Source organism: Sciurus vulgaris (assembly GCF_902686455.1).
Source record: "Sciurus vulgaris genome assembly, chromosome: X".
NCBI lineage: Eukaryota > Metazoa > Chordata > Mammalia > Rodentia > Sciuridae > Sciurus > Sciurus vulgaris.
Window position 1 is genome coordinate 121,461,379 of NC_136471.1, and position 15,923 is coordinate 121,477,301.

A 15,923-nucleotide genomic window follows, 5' to 3' on the forward strand; every position below is an offset into this window, starting at 1 on the left:
ATGATCTTATTGTAACAATGTCACACATTAATTTGATTTTATGGACTAAAAACAGTTGATTATTTAATATTTTAACCCTTGAATTTGTTCATAGGCACTCTGGGTAATATAATACTTTTTTAGCTCAGGACAAATTTTAATTCCAAGATTTTTATTAGGTTAGTAAGAATCATGTTTTGGAGAGGGAGGCTTAAGTATATAACAGAGAGTTTGCTGGCTTTGTTTATGTATTTAGCTACTGCTGCATATATGGCCATTATTCAGGCCTGCAAGTACACACTAGGACATTTTCTGTTGAAAGAAAACATGTTTTGTTGAAAATAACTTCTCTGCATTATGACCTCTTTTTCATGAATTTTCTCCCATTGAGAATGAGAGAAATATTTCTTCCATCTGCTTTCGGTTTCACAACCAGAGTACTCATTTTCATTACATTCAATCGGCTCTAATCATTACTTTGAAAACCTGAAATTTGTTAACCCAGGTCCACCACTCATCCTGATGACTCCATGAGTAGCAAAACTATCAGTTATATGATATGCGGTGTTTAATGCAGTGTTGGTTGCTACATGCAACTATTTTTTTCCTTTCTGGAAGGAATTGATTGACTGCTATTTCATCAAGCAAATGTGGCAGTAACTTCAAGTTTAAAATATTTTGACATGCTCCAAGAGTTACTCTTCACTTGACTCCAAGACTGTTACTTAGAAATTAATTTACTCACAGCCATAGTTTTAGGGATTCAGCAGAATGGACATTGTTAGTTAATAATATTTTTTATATATTACTTTCAAAATGCATATATTAAGTGCATGAAAATTTTATAGTTGAATCAGAAGAAATCCTAAGTGGAAGTAGAGCATTGCCAAATAGATATATCATTTTTCATCATAATAGAGCTAATATTTCTGCCTTGACTTGACAGTGAACAAGACAAAATCTGATGCACATTTTGAAGCTAATAGTTTTTTTTTACCTTCTGTGCCATATTACCATTTTCATATTCCTTTGCTGAATCGATATCTATGAAATTTTACAAAAAACATTTGATGTGTAAGCTATTAAAAGAAGATGATGAGCATTTTCCCCAAAATAGGCCTTCAATTATTGATAATGGTTGATATTATTAGCATTAGTATTATCATTTTGAGCTAAAATGTCAACCTCTTTAGCAACATAGGTTTATTAAGCAATGAAACTTTCCACCACTAGTTTTTTGTTTTATTTTTGTTTTTGCTTGGGTGCTAGAAATTGAACCCAGTTGTGCTTAACCACTGAGACATCACTAGCCCTTTTTATTTTGAGAAGTGTTTGACTAAGTTGCTTAGTGTCTCAGTAAGTTGCTGAGGCTGGCCTTGAACTTGTAATCCTCCTGCCTCAGGCTCCTGAGTCACAAGAATTACAGGTGTGCACCACAGTGCCTGGCTCATAACTGGCCATTTGTGTACTTTGTAGCTAGAAACTAAGTCAGGTCAGATTCCATCTATGTTGGAATTTTCCCAAAATAAAAATCTTTGAGCATATATGCTGTATATATGGAGATATATGTAGGAAAATAATGTGAATATTTAAAAAAACACAATTGTTAGATACATTTTTAAAAAGTGAATAATGAAATATTGAATGAATGAATCAATCAAGAGTTAAGCAATAAATGAGCAAAACATGTATGTAGAATTGCATTCTGTGTACCAGGCTACATTTCTTTTAGAAGTGGCAGAAGATCTTATAGTCTAACTTCAAAATAAAGGTGAAATTATTTGCTTGAGGTCACACTATTAGTTGGTAAAGACTGAAAATTTAATGATTTCCCTTTTCCATGACAAATTAGATGGCTTTTATCTCAATATAACTTAGGCCCTAGGAGTTGGAGAGGGTGTTACAAACAGCAAGGAATTGAAAGGCAGAGAGACATGAATTTGGAGCTCAGCTTTGCAGTTTCCAGCTGTGTGTCTCTGGGCAAGTCATTTAATCTTCCTTACACTCAATTTCTCATCAATGACAGAACAATTACTCTCAGGGCCACTGTAAAGTTTAAATGATATAACATGTAAAGTGACCACTAAAAAGTAAATTTGAATTGGTAATTCTTTCATCTGCCATGGAAATAGCATACTGTAAAAGCATTATGTGAATGGGGGGTATTAGTTCACTGAGTCTACATAATTTGCTCTGGATTCAAAACTAACATCAGAGCTGATACTACAATATCGTTAGCTATCTGAAAGTGAGTGAGAAGTTTACTTCCCCATGATAGAAAAGCTAATTTCACTGTTTTTCCACCTAAGAAAACACAGATAATGAATTGGTTATGGATAGTTGTGGATAATTTGAATTGTCTTATCAGCTTTAATTCTCCTCTCTTGAAACACATAAGAGATGCAAAATTTTCTATCACCAGAGTTAGATACATTGAAATTTCCCAGAAAAAAATTTGGACTCTAATCATATCTAAGACACACCATTAGTCATAAATCATTTATCCATTTGGTCCCATTCTTCTCTTTCCTAAGATCTATAGAAGATTCCGTCATTGGATACTAAGACTTAAGCAGCACTGGCTTCTTTCTGTATCCTAGTATAACTGTCAATCTCCTAGAAAAGGAGATACCACATCTAGAACAGGGATTCAGAGATACAAGCCAAGGAAATTAAAAACAAGATAAAAGAGTCAGATCATCAATCATGTTTGCAGTACTTGTTTCTGGAGTAGTGAATTAAAATATTTCTCCATGCTGGGAAATAAAATGAAGAATAGCAGTGTGACTTTTGCTCATTTTATTTTCTTAATCTGAAAACAAATAAAATATTGTGATGAGAGAATGAAAAAAATGATAGCAAGATAGAAAGCAAGTTAGTGGGGATCAATATGTACTAGGGACTTGTGGGTTATTAACACAACAGCCTTGTTCACTAGGGAGATATAGTCTTAGAGAGTTAAAAAATTTAATCAAGATGATACAGGGAGTTGATCTAGCATTCAAACCCAGGTCTGCTTCTAACTCTTAATATTGCCTGCATATTTATCACCCTATTTATGTGGCTCAAAAGCCACAGTAAAAAATAAGAAGTATAATGAAAATATAGGATAGATTTGCCATGCTGGGTAGTACCCATCAGAAGCAGGCCAACACCTGAAAATCAATTACCAATTGCTATTTTGCCTGAAGATAATTTGACAAATGACTGTTACATAAAATTGATGATTCACCAAATTTAGCAATTTACCAAAAATATGTTTCGTATTTAAAGAGTATGACTGTATTTAAGATGAATGCACTTATGAATATATCAATTATTAATATATTTCTATTTGGGAATGTATTTAAGGTTATTCCATTTTATTAATAATTTTCTTCCTTTTAAATATGTTGATAAAAATAGATTTATATGCGGGGGCACCTGGCTCTCCTTGCAGTGCTTGACAGAGTTCCACTCAAGGATGATTGCAGAGACTCATCCTAAAAGGATTGTAGCCAGATGTATGCCTCCCTACCTTGGATGTTATTCTGTGGAGTTTTCCTAATAATATATTACTCACTTCAGTCTGAGGATCTTGCTAGAGGTGATGGGAATTATTCTACAAATTTCCAGAAAACCATCACGGAGACAAAACACATGTTGAAACCCTGTGATGTTAACCTCACTACAGGAGAATGTTTTTATTATGTTAAAAATCAAACACTGCATTTAGTGGCACAGCCAGAACCTGTTGGGGCACAGAAATTTATATAAAACAATGTTTCCCCAAGTTCTAGGCACAAAGCACCTCCCACAGTAGCTACTAGATATGGACCAGCTTATTTTATCAATGGCAAGCCCTGGTACCCCGCTAAAGGCAAGCCCTTAGAGAAGGTAGATATAGATCTCCCCCTGTCTCCTACAGGGTGGTTTAATCCAGATGATGGTTTTGTTTATGTGTGGTGGTAAGGTAAAGGAATAAGGTTTCATAACATTCCTTCCTTCCTACAAAAAATATGTCACCCCTATAATAAACGTTGGTACACAATAACCATTGGGACCGCTGCCCTCCTGTAACCCTTAACTCAGCAATTTAGATATTAACCAGAAGGACCTAGTAAAGATGGTCACATGACATTATTTGTCTATCGCTTTACCGCAAAAATAATAAAAATAGTCTTAGGTCATATAGAGTTTAGATATTAAGGAAATAAACATTGTATTAGCTCATTGACATAGTTAGATATTCTTAAAATAATTGTGATTAAGTAAGAATAATCTGTAAGGTTACTGTTTTCTCATAATCTTTTGGTAAAAACAATTTCTGCTTATGCTTTGGAAACTTCTTTGATTTTATTAATCATAAGCCTGTCATCATAGCCTGAAGAAAAATGTATATAAACCCAGCCTTCCCCAGAATAAAGTGGGATTGATTGCACCAGAACTAGAGTCTGTGTCTTTCATTCTCCATCCATCGCCAACGCTGTCTCCCCGCGCCCCGTTTACCAGTGTGGAACCCATGGACTCCTGCTAGGGCTGGACCCTGGCATTTATAAAAGACTATGTTAACATATGAACCTTAGGTTTTGACTAACTAAACATTCTTTAAAATGCCACTATAATGATATAGTTATGGAATATATTGATTATATACATTCAAGACTGATCCTTAAGTCATGCTTTTGGTAACTTGATAAAATCAGAAAATGTGTGTGTGTGGTGGTGTGCACTTGCAGTCTGAGCTACTCAGGAGACTGAGGCAGAAGGGTCACCTGAACCCAGAGTTTCAGACCACCCTAGGAAACGCAAGGAGATCCTCAACAAAAAAAATAAAAACAAAACAAAAAAGAAAGGAGAAGAGAAAGAAAATTAGAAAACTTGGCAAAGTGATCATGCAAGCTTTAATGTAGATACAAATTGCTCAGAGAAATCACATGAGCCTTAGTGTGCATCATTTGGGTATCTTGTTAAAATGCAGATTCTGAGTTGGGTCTGGGTAGAACCCAAGTTTATGCATTTTTAACAAGTTCCCAAATGGTTTTGATGGTGCTTGCATCAGACCACATTATGAATAGCATGGATTTTACATGGAAGTAGCTTTCAGTGTGTTGATATGGGTCTAACTGAAGTAAAATCATGTGCATGACATGCATTTCATGCTTCAGTTGCACTGACCTTTGTTTTAGACATCCTGTATAAAGGAGATTTTGCTTAGCTATTAGCATAACTAATCTTTAAACTGATACAGATTTGGAAAAGACAAAATAAAAAATTGCATTATTATTTTGTTCGTAATCTAAACAGTTTGTGGAAAGCCATGATACCATCTGCTGTCCTGTCTAATTCTGCCTGAGCTCTAAGCATAAAATATGCCCATAAAATTTTTAGCAGTTATAAACATGTATACTTAGAGTTATCACATAATAATGGAGCTTTAGCAACTCACTGATAATTTGAAGTACCCAATTTTATTTTATTTCATTAATTATATTCATGTCAGTTTTTTTGAAAAATAGAATTATGTTGTGCATGAAAACTTCTTGACCTAATTTATCTAAATAAAATTAGTTATTATTATCAGATATAAAATGCATATTATCATCTGCAGCTATAAAAATATACTGATAGGATTATATTTTGATTGAAATATCTTTCAATGATTTACTTTAAATATCCAGTTAAATATGATCAGCAATAGAGGTGAATTCTAGATTTTCTTCAGTGCGATAGGTCTCAGCCTTTGCAACATCTTTGAATCACTCAGGAAGTGTCAAAAAAATCCCAATACATAATTCACTCACCAAATTAACTGTTTTTTTGGTTATTTACATGTTGAGCCATCTGCTAAAATGGCATAATTCCTGCTTATACTTTGGACTAAGGCATAAATTCCGAAGATATACAAATATGTGGGTAATCTTTAAAAAACCCATTATTGATTTTATGACAAAACTGAAATCCCTCAGGCAATAATTATTATTTGAACTTTATGTCTTTGGCCTGAGTTCATATATAATCATTGAAAAGCAACTAAGCAGATAAGCTATGGCAATTTGAGATAAACATACAAGCAGTTTAATTCATTCTAGTAGACAGTAATATGGTGTGTAGTTCCATTAAAAAGTTCTCAATTTGGACACTTACAGACGTTTTTCAGTCTTTTTGAAGGTTGTGCCAAGTTTCTGAAAATAAGTTACAGCATGATACTAAGAACAGAAAAATTGCATGAGAGACTGATGGGCTAGTGTATGTATATATATACCATTGTCTTCTCACTATATCTAGGGTTCAGAGTGGTGTAACCAGGAAAATAAGCTCCTTGAAATGACAATGGGGATTATTAATTCATATATTCTACCTAATGCTTAACATTTGACCTGGTATGATAATTTGGTTCATAATACATTTGGAGGATAATTTTTGAGGGAGAGATCATATAGGGTGTGTCACACAGAATAAGGATGCTTTATTTTTTATTTTTCTATAATTTATTTATTTTGATTCATTGTAAACAAGTGGGATACAACTGTTGTTTCTCTGGTTCTCTGGTTGTGTTGTTTCTCTCTAGAGTCACACCATTTGTGTAATCATACATGTACATAGGGTAATGAGGTTTGTCTCATTCTTTTATTTTTCCTTCCTCCCACCCCTCTCACCCCTCATTTCCCTCTATACAATCCATCCTTCCTCCATTCTTGCCTTCCCCCAACCCCCCTTATGTATCATCAACCGCTTATTGGCGAGATCATTTGTCCTTTGGTTTTTTGGGATTGGCTTTTCTCACTTAGCATGATGTTCTCCACCTGCAACCATTTGCCTGCAAATGCCATAATTTTATTCTTCTTAATGGTGGAGTAATATTCCATTGTATATATATACCACAGTTACTTTATGCATTCATCAATTGAAGGGCATCTAGGTTGGTTCTACAATCTGGCTATTGTGAATTGAACAGCTATGAACATTGATGTGGCTGCATCACAGTAGTATGCTGATTTTAAGACCTTTGGGTATAGGCTGAGGACTGGGATAGCTGGGTCAAATGGTGGTTCCATTCCAAGTTTTCTAAGGAATCTCCACACTGTTTTCCAGAGTGGCTGCACTAATTTGCAACGCCACCAACAATGTATGAGTGTACCTTTTTCCCCACATCCTCGCCAACACCTAGTGTTGCTTGTATTCTTGATAATAGCCATTCTAATTGGGATGAGATGGACTCATAGGGTAGTTTTGATTTGCATTTTTCTTATTACTAGAGATGTTGAACATTTTTTCATATATCTGTTGATTGCTTGTAGATCTTCTTCTGTGAAGTATCTGTTCATTTCCTTAGCTCAATTCTTGATTGGGTTATTTGTATTCTTAGTGTAGAGTTTTTTGAGTTCTTTATAGATTCTGGAAATTAGCGCTCTATCTGAAGTATGAGTGGCAAAGATATTCTCCCACTCTGTAGGCTCTCTCTTCACATTGCTGGAAATTTCCCTTGCTGAAAGAAAACATTTTAGTTTGAATCTATCCCAGTTATTGATTCTTGCTTTTATTTCTTGTGCTATGGGAGTCATGTTTTTTTTTTTTTTCTTCTCTTTTGAGCGGCCGGGGAATCGAACCGCGGTCCTTCTGCATACTAGGTGAACGCTCTCCAAAAGGAGCTATTTCTTCAGCTCCATGGGAGTCATGTTAAGGAAGTCTAATCCTAAGCTGAGATGTTGAAGATTTGGACCTACTTTTTCTTCTATAAGATGCAGGGACTCTGTTCTGATTCCAAGGTCCTTGATCCATTTTGAGTTGAGTTTTGTGCAGGGTGAGAGATATGGGTTTAGTTTCATTCTGTTGCATATGGTTTTCCAGTTTTCCCAGCACCATTTGTTGAAGAGGTTATCTTTTCTCCATTGCATGTTTTGGCACCTTTGTCTAATATGAGAAAATTGTATTTATTTGGGTTTGTGTCTGTGTCCTCTATTCTGTACCACTGATCTACTGGTCTATTTTGGTGACAATACCATGTTGTTTTTGTTAATATTGCTTTGTAGTATAGTTGAAGTTCTGGTATTGAGATATCCCCTGCTTCACTCTTTCTACTAAAGATTGCTTTAGCTATTCTGGGTTTCTTATTCTTCCAGATGAATTTCATGATTGCTTGCTCTATTTCTGTAAGGTACATCATTGGGATTTTAATTGGAATTGCATTGAATCTGTATAGCACTTTTGGTAGTATGGCCATTTTGACAATATTAATTCTGCCTATCCAAGAACATGGGAGATCTTTCCATCTTCTAAGGTTTTCTTTAATTTCTTTCTTTAGTGTTCTGTAGTTCTCATTGTAGAGGTCTTTCACCTCTTTTGTGAGATTGATTCCCAAGTATTTTATTTTATTCAAGGACATTGTGAATGGGGTAGTTTTCCTAACTGCTCTTTCTGAAGATTCATCACTTATGTATAAAAATGCATTAGATTTATGAGCATTGATCTTATATCCTGTTACTTCACTGAATTCACTTGTGAGTTCTAAAAGTTTTCTGGTGGAATTTCCCAGTTACTCTAAATATATAATCATGTCGTCAGCAAATAGGGATAGTTTGAGTTCTTCTTTTCCTATTTGTATCCCTTTAATTTCTTTGGTCTGGCAAGTGTTTCAAGGATGATGTTGTATAGAAGTGGTGAAAGAGGGCATTCCTGCCTTGTTCCAGGTTTAGAGGGAATGCTTTCAGTTTTTCACTATTTAGAATGATATTGGCCATGTGCTTAGCAGAGATGGCCTTTACAATGTTAAGGAATGTTCCCACTCTCCCTATTGTTTCTAGTGTTTTGAGCATGAAGGGGTGCTTTATTTCATCAAATGATTTTTCTGCATTTATTGAAATAATCATATGATTCTTAACTTTAAGTCTGTTGATATGCTGAATTACATTTATTGATTTCTGGATGTTGAATCAAACTTGCACCCCTGGCATAAAGCTCACTTGATCATGGTGTACTATCTTTTTAATATATTTTTGTATGTAATTTGCTAAAATTCTGTTAAGAATTTTTGTATCTATGTTCATTAAGGATATTGCTCTGAAATTTTCTTTCCTTGATGTGTCTTTGTCTGGTTTTGGTATCAGGGTGATATTAGCTTCATAAAATGAGTTTGGAAGGGTCCCCTTCTCTTCTATTTCATGGAATACTTTGAGGAGTATTACAATGAGCTCTTCTTTGAAGGTTTTGTAGAGCTCAGCTGAGACTCCATCTGGTCCTGGACACTTTTTGTTGGTAGGGTTTTGATGACTTCTTCTATTTCAGTGCTTGAAATTGATCTATGTAAATTGCGTACGTCCTCCTGATTCAGTTTAGGTGGATCATATGTCTTTAGAAATCTGTTGATGTCTTTGAGATTTTCTATTTTTTTGGAGTATAGATTTTCAAAATAGCTTCTAATTATGTTTTGTACTTCAATAGTGTCTCTCATATTTCCTTTTTCATCCCAAATTTTAGTAATTTGAGGTTTTTCTCTCCTCTTTGTTAGTGTGGCTAAGGGTTTATCAATTTTGTATATTTTTACACAGAACCACTTTTTATTTTGTCAATTTTTTTGATTGTTTCTTTTGTTTCAATTTCTTTGATTTCAACTCTGATTTTAACTATTTCCTGTCTTCTACTATTTTTGGTGTAGACCTGCTCATCTTTTCCTAGGGCTTTGAGCTGTAATGTTAGGTCATTTATTTGTTGACTTTTTCTTCTTTTATTGAATTTGCTCCATGCAATGAATTTTCCTCTTACTACTGCTTTCATAGTGTCCCAGAGATTTTCATATGTTGTATCTTTGTTCTCATTTAGCTCTAAGAATTTTTTAATTTCCCCCCTGATGTCTTATTTTATCCATGCATCAGTCAATAGCATATCATTTAGTCTCCAGGTGTTGGAGTAGTTTCTGTTTTTTATATTGTCATTGATTTCTAATTTCATTCCATTATGATCTGATAGAATACAAGGTAGTATCTCTATCATTTTGTATTTGCTAAGAGTAGCTTTGTGGCATAACATATGGTCTATTTTAGAGAAGGATCCATGTGGTGCTGAGAAGAAAGTGTACTCACTCATTGATGGATGGAATATTCTATATATGTTAAGTCTAAATGATCAATTGTGTTATTGAGATCTATGGTTTCTTTATTCAATTTTTGGAAGATCTGTTCAGTGGTGCGAGAGGTGTGTTAAAATCACCTAGTTTATTGTGCTGTGATCTATTTGTTTCCTGGATTTGAGAAGGATTTGTTTGACGTACATCGATGAGCCATTGTTTGGGGCATAAATATTTATGGTTGTTATGTCTTGCTGATTTATGCTTCCCTTAAGCAATATGAAATGGCCTTCTTTATCCCTTCTAACTAATTTTGGCTTGAAGTCTGCTTTATATGATATGAGGATGTATACCTCTGCTTTTTTACCAAGTCCATGTGCATGGAATGTTTTTTCCCATCCTTTCACTTTTAGTCTGTGTGTATCTATTTCTGTGAGATGAATCTCTCGAAGGGCAGTATATTGTTTTGTCTTTCTTTTTAATCCAAACTTCCAGTCTATGTCTTTTGATTGATGAGTTCAGGACGTTAACATTCAGTGTTATTATTGAGATATAACTAGTATTCCCAGTCATTTTGGCTTATTTTTGGTTTTTAACTTGATGTATTTTCTCCTTTATTTGGCTATTCCTTTATGGTAGTTCTTCCCTTTGCTGATTTACATCATTGTTTTTCATATCTTCCTCATGGAATATTTGGCTGAGAATGTTCTGTAATGCCAGCTTTCTATTTGTAAATTCTTTTAGCCATTGTTTATCATGGAAGGATTTTATTTCATCATCAAATCTGAAGGTAAGTTTTGCTGGGTATACGATTCTTGACTGGCATCCATTTTCTTTCAGAGCTTGAAAAATGCTGTTCTAGGCCCCTTTAGCTTTTAGGGTCTAGATTGAGAAATCTGCTGATATCCGTATTGGTTTCCCCCTGAATGTAATTTGATTTCTTTCTCTCACAGCCTTTAAAATTCTGTCTTTATTTTGTATGTTAGGTATTTTCATTATAATGTGCCTTGGTGTGTGTCTATTGTAATTTTGTACATTTGGTGTCCTGTAAGCCTCTTGTGTTTGATTTTCCATTTCATTCTTCAGATTTGGGAAATTTTCTAGTATTTCCTTGAATATATTGTTCATTCCTTTGGTTTATTTCTCTGTGCTTTGCTCAATCCCAATTATTCTTCATTTTGGTCTTTTCATGATATCCCATAATTCTTGGAGATTCCGTCCATGATTTCTTACCATCTTCCTTGTTTGGTTGACTTTGTTTTCAAGATTAAATATTTTGTCTTCAATGTCTGAGTTTCTGTCTTCCAGGTTTTCCAGCCTATTTGTTATGCTTTCTATGGAGTTTTTAATTTGGTTTATTATTTTCTTCATTCGAAAAATTTCTGTTTTTTTTTTTTTTTTCAGAATCTCTGTCTCTTTATTGAAGTGATCCTTTGCGTCCTGCATTTGCTCTTTAACTGCTGTTTGGCATGTTCATTCAAAGCCTGCATTTGCTCTCTCATCTCTTTGCTTCTCTGATCATTTTAATTATGTACATTCTGAACTCCCTTTCTGACATTTCTTGTGCCATGCTATCATTGGATTTTATTGAGGTAGCATCTAGGTTTGTTTGGGACACTTTCTTTCCTTGTTTTCTCATATTGCTCACATATCTTCCCCTCTAGAAGTGTAAATCTGAGGTACTGTCATTTCCACACTATAGACTTTAGTGTCCTTGTAGGTTTCCAATACCTCACCTTGAAGTGAGAGATCAATATTAGTAGCATACTGTACAACCTATGTGCATCCTTAACTCTAATATTCCCGTTTTAAGATATTAACCATATTGTCTTAATAAACAAATAATATGAATTCAATTATTATCTACAGCTTAGCCAATAGGTTTGGAATAAGGACCACTATTTTAAAGGTCGAGAAAGAGGATGGGAAGGGGTGTAGTATACAATGTTAATGAGATAAGAAGAGTGTCTATAGAAGTACTATGTCATAGGAGTAGTGAAAGTGTAATTAAAAGAAATTGATGTTAGCATGCAAAAAGAGAGAGAGAGTCTCCAAGGAGGCAGATAGATAAGAGGAAAATAGAATGAGAAAAATATTAATAAAGAAAAAGAAAAGTAGAAATAATAGTAGGTATAATAGGAATAATTACAATATTACTACTAATTTAAAAATCCACAATACAACTATACAAGGGTGTTCAAAACTCTTAATCTTCAGTAGTCTGATATCTTGGAGGAACTTGATAATGTAGTGATCCAAAAAGGATGATACCCCTTTAGGGATGGTGGCCTCCAGGTGGGATATAGTCCCTGCTAGTTGGCAGAGGTGCCTCCACGTGTTGCCAGATGGTCAACTACTGCAGGGTCTTAAACTGCGGGCTGGGCCCTGGCTGGTCTGTGTCTGGTTCTCTGAGCCTACCTCCTGGGAGCGGAAGTCTCAACTGGTGCACTGTGCTGGGTCTGGCTCTCTGGATGCTTTATTTTCAAAATAATTATCTTTATTTCTTTTCAGTGCTGGGAATTGAATCCCAGGACTTATGTATGCTAGGCCAATGCTATAGCACTGAGTAACACCCAAGTCCTCAGAGCAATTAGTTTAATTCAGAAGATCACACAATATAAATATACCATTAGGAAGGAATAGAACCAGTTCAAAGATAGGGAATGATGGTATAGAGAGGTATTCTCAAACCTATTAATATCAGCATTCTTTTTAAAATAATAAGTATTCTTATGAAACCCTTTCTACTACCCTGAAGTAAAACTCATATATAATGTAACCTGCTTATCTGGATTATTTTAAAAAGCAATAAAATACACAAGTGTAATATAAAAGAGAAGTAAGAGGAAAGTAATTTATAATAACTACTTCAATATATGTTTTAAAGCATGTAATGTATTTCAACAATGTGTTCAATTACATATTAACAAATTACATAAAATTATACAAATTATGTTACAACATGTTTAGGTGTAACTGTACTTTAACACATAATGTCTATCACTTGTACCCATTATTGTAATCTTTAAATACAACTCCACCTGAAGACTGATATAGGCAACTTTCATATGTGATTGAAATACATATGAAGCATTGCATTTGATGTATTTTTCTAAAAGGTAAACAACTCATGATAAATTTCCAAACAAAAGTCATGAGACAATGTATGGTTTTTGATTTATACAGAAGTTACATTTCTAAACAACTTCAGTGCAGCTTAACACCTTGCAAAATACACTTTATGTGACAGAGTTGGGTTCTAGGTGTAGATATTTACAGATACTTTATAAATGAGATTTTCATCTACATGACTGTGTGTCAAGACATTAAAACTCATGTGTGATATAAAACAATTGTTATTTGTCAATGTCCTGCTCATTTGATGGTACCCATTATCTCTGGCCACCAAATGTCAGTACCACCCCCAAATCATTGTGAAAATTAAAAATTACCCATCTGGTTTTCAAAACAATATTAGTGGCCACACTGGTGAGTGCTGGTAAGTCAACAACAGATACAGGGAATTAACAAATATCACTCGTGCCTGACACTAATATGCTCTGTCCTTGGGCAAGTTACTACTTGTTTTTAAAATGGGGGTGATTTAAGGAGTAAGATTAGGAATGCAATAAAACTAGTTTCCATTTTAAAGTGTGGAGAGACTAGAAGCTTCATGATGTATTACTTAGCTGCTAGTGAATTTGTAGGATTTTGCCCAGCATTCTTCTGGGGTTCAGATGTCACTGTTCTGAAGAGTTACCCTTCATACAATGTAGCATTTTCTTTTTCTTGTGTGACTCTTGCTTTATTAGATCACCCAGTTACTTGGGAAAATCAAGGATAGGAAAACTTTTTGTGGTTCTCTTCTCCTGATACTACCTGAATCCCCACTTTCTGCCTCACACCCTAAACCTAAGTGTCCTTACTGGATCTCCAAATCAGAGTTTCTTTCTCACTTCATACCTTGAAAGCACTGGAATGTCAGCACAGGTCATTTGATGAAGCCCTATGGGTCAGGAAAAATGAAGAGTTCATTAGAACGGAGAGCACATTTCCAGTGTCTCACTTTTCAACAGCAGGATGAAACTATAAAATGCCTTCAACCTAAACTGGGTTGGGTTGGTTGCAATTACTAGTCGCAATTACTTTTTTCTTAATATTAGTAAACAGACATGTCAGAAGGCATAGCTTGTTTAAAATTGTTCTTTGCCTAATGCCCTTGCCATGTTTTCTCTATGTATAGAATATAGCTCCCCAATCTAACTGATATTTGACTTGATCTTATGGTTTGCTTTGGCCAATGAAATATGAACAAAATTAAGACCATGACAGTTTTGAGTTTTAAGTATCAAAGAAACATGGAAAGTTTCTGCCAGTCTTCTTGCAAATCTATGCTCTGTAGTAAGAAGAATATTTCCTTTTGAACAGTTGCTCATTCCAGCCTGAAGAAACATGCAAAATAGTTCCATTGTCAACCATAGCCAGGAGTCAAGTAAACTCAATCAAATCCATTTGATCATCATCTGATTTGTAGACCTGTGAGAGAGAATTAATATATGTAGTTGCAAGCCACTGACAACTGGGAGTTGGAGGTATAAAGGGATCATTATTAGGCAATATTAATATAGAAAACCTCAGTGATACACTATAGTTTCATATTAGGCATATCACAACATTATTAAGGAAGACAGCACACTTCAAATGCTGGTCAACAGGCAGATGTACCCTTTGGAATGAATCTCTGACTTGGAGATCCAGTTAGGATACTTAGGGTTGGGGCAGAGTGTGGGCACTTAGTATGAAGAGATAAATCACAAGAGAGTTTCCTTAGCCTTGATTTTCTCAAGTGACTGAGTACTCTTATAAAGGAAGAGTCACATAAAAAAGAAAGAAAATGTTGCACTGTATCAAGGATAAATCGTCTTCAGAACAGTGAGATCAGAACCCCAGAAATTGTTGGGCAAAATTCCTTCAAAAACATAAACAGTTAAGATGTTTTGAAGCTACACTATGATTGATACCCTCCACAATATCTCCCATTTTAAAATTCTATCATTCAATGGAATGCCTGAAAAACAGGAACTCCTAATAAAATGATTAGGAATAGTAGTAAAATGATACTGCATGTATCTGGAAAAAATGAGGAGAAAAATCTGAAGCAGATAGAAGCAGTTTGGTATGAATTGTTATGGAGCCCATATTGGAGAGCTGCTTCAAATTTAATTAGCACTTAGAGACTTGGTAATGAAACCTGAACAGTCATACTGGAATGAGGGGCATCATTTATACAGCTGAAGGGAATGCTTGGATTGCCAATTGAAGTTACCATGGAGAACTTTATTAAATTAAGTCTAATGAAGGAATGGGATGAAACATCATCAACTATACCTTCATCAACATTTTAAATTTCATAGGATCATAGAATATTTTCCAGCTGGAAGGTACCTTGGGATTTGGTCTAATGCTTTCATTTTTACCAGGAAATTGAGATGCAAAAAAATTGAGTTGTTCTGCCCAAACTCACATAGTAGCAGATTTGGGACTAGAGTCAAGGATTGTAAAGGATTGTAAGTCTACTGCCTCCTATCTTTTGTTCTTTGTCTTTTTAATTCTAAGTTTTAACCACTGAATGAAATTATCTTGGAAAAAAGGTGAAAGAAAAAAAATTCTCTTAAATGTTCTACCTAATTGGTTTCTTAAATGTTTGATATTTTGTTGAGAGAATGTGGGTAAATGACTTAGACCCTTTGCAGCTTTCTACTTTGACAAGGGATTTGAAAATATTCTTTTTTGCTATTATTATTTGGAAATTGTAGTACTTTAAAGCCTTATATACATTTCACTTCATAGAGGAGGTTACTGCAAAATACAAGTGACTATCCAAGAGGCTTTTAAACCCAGA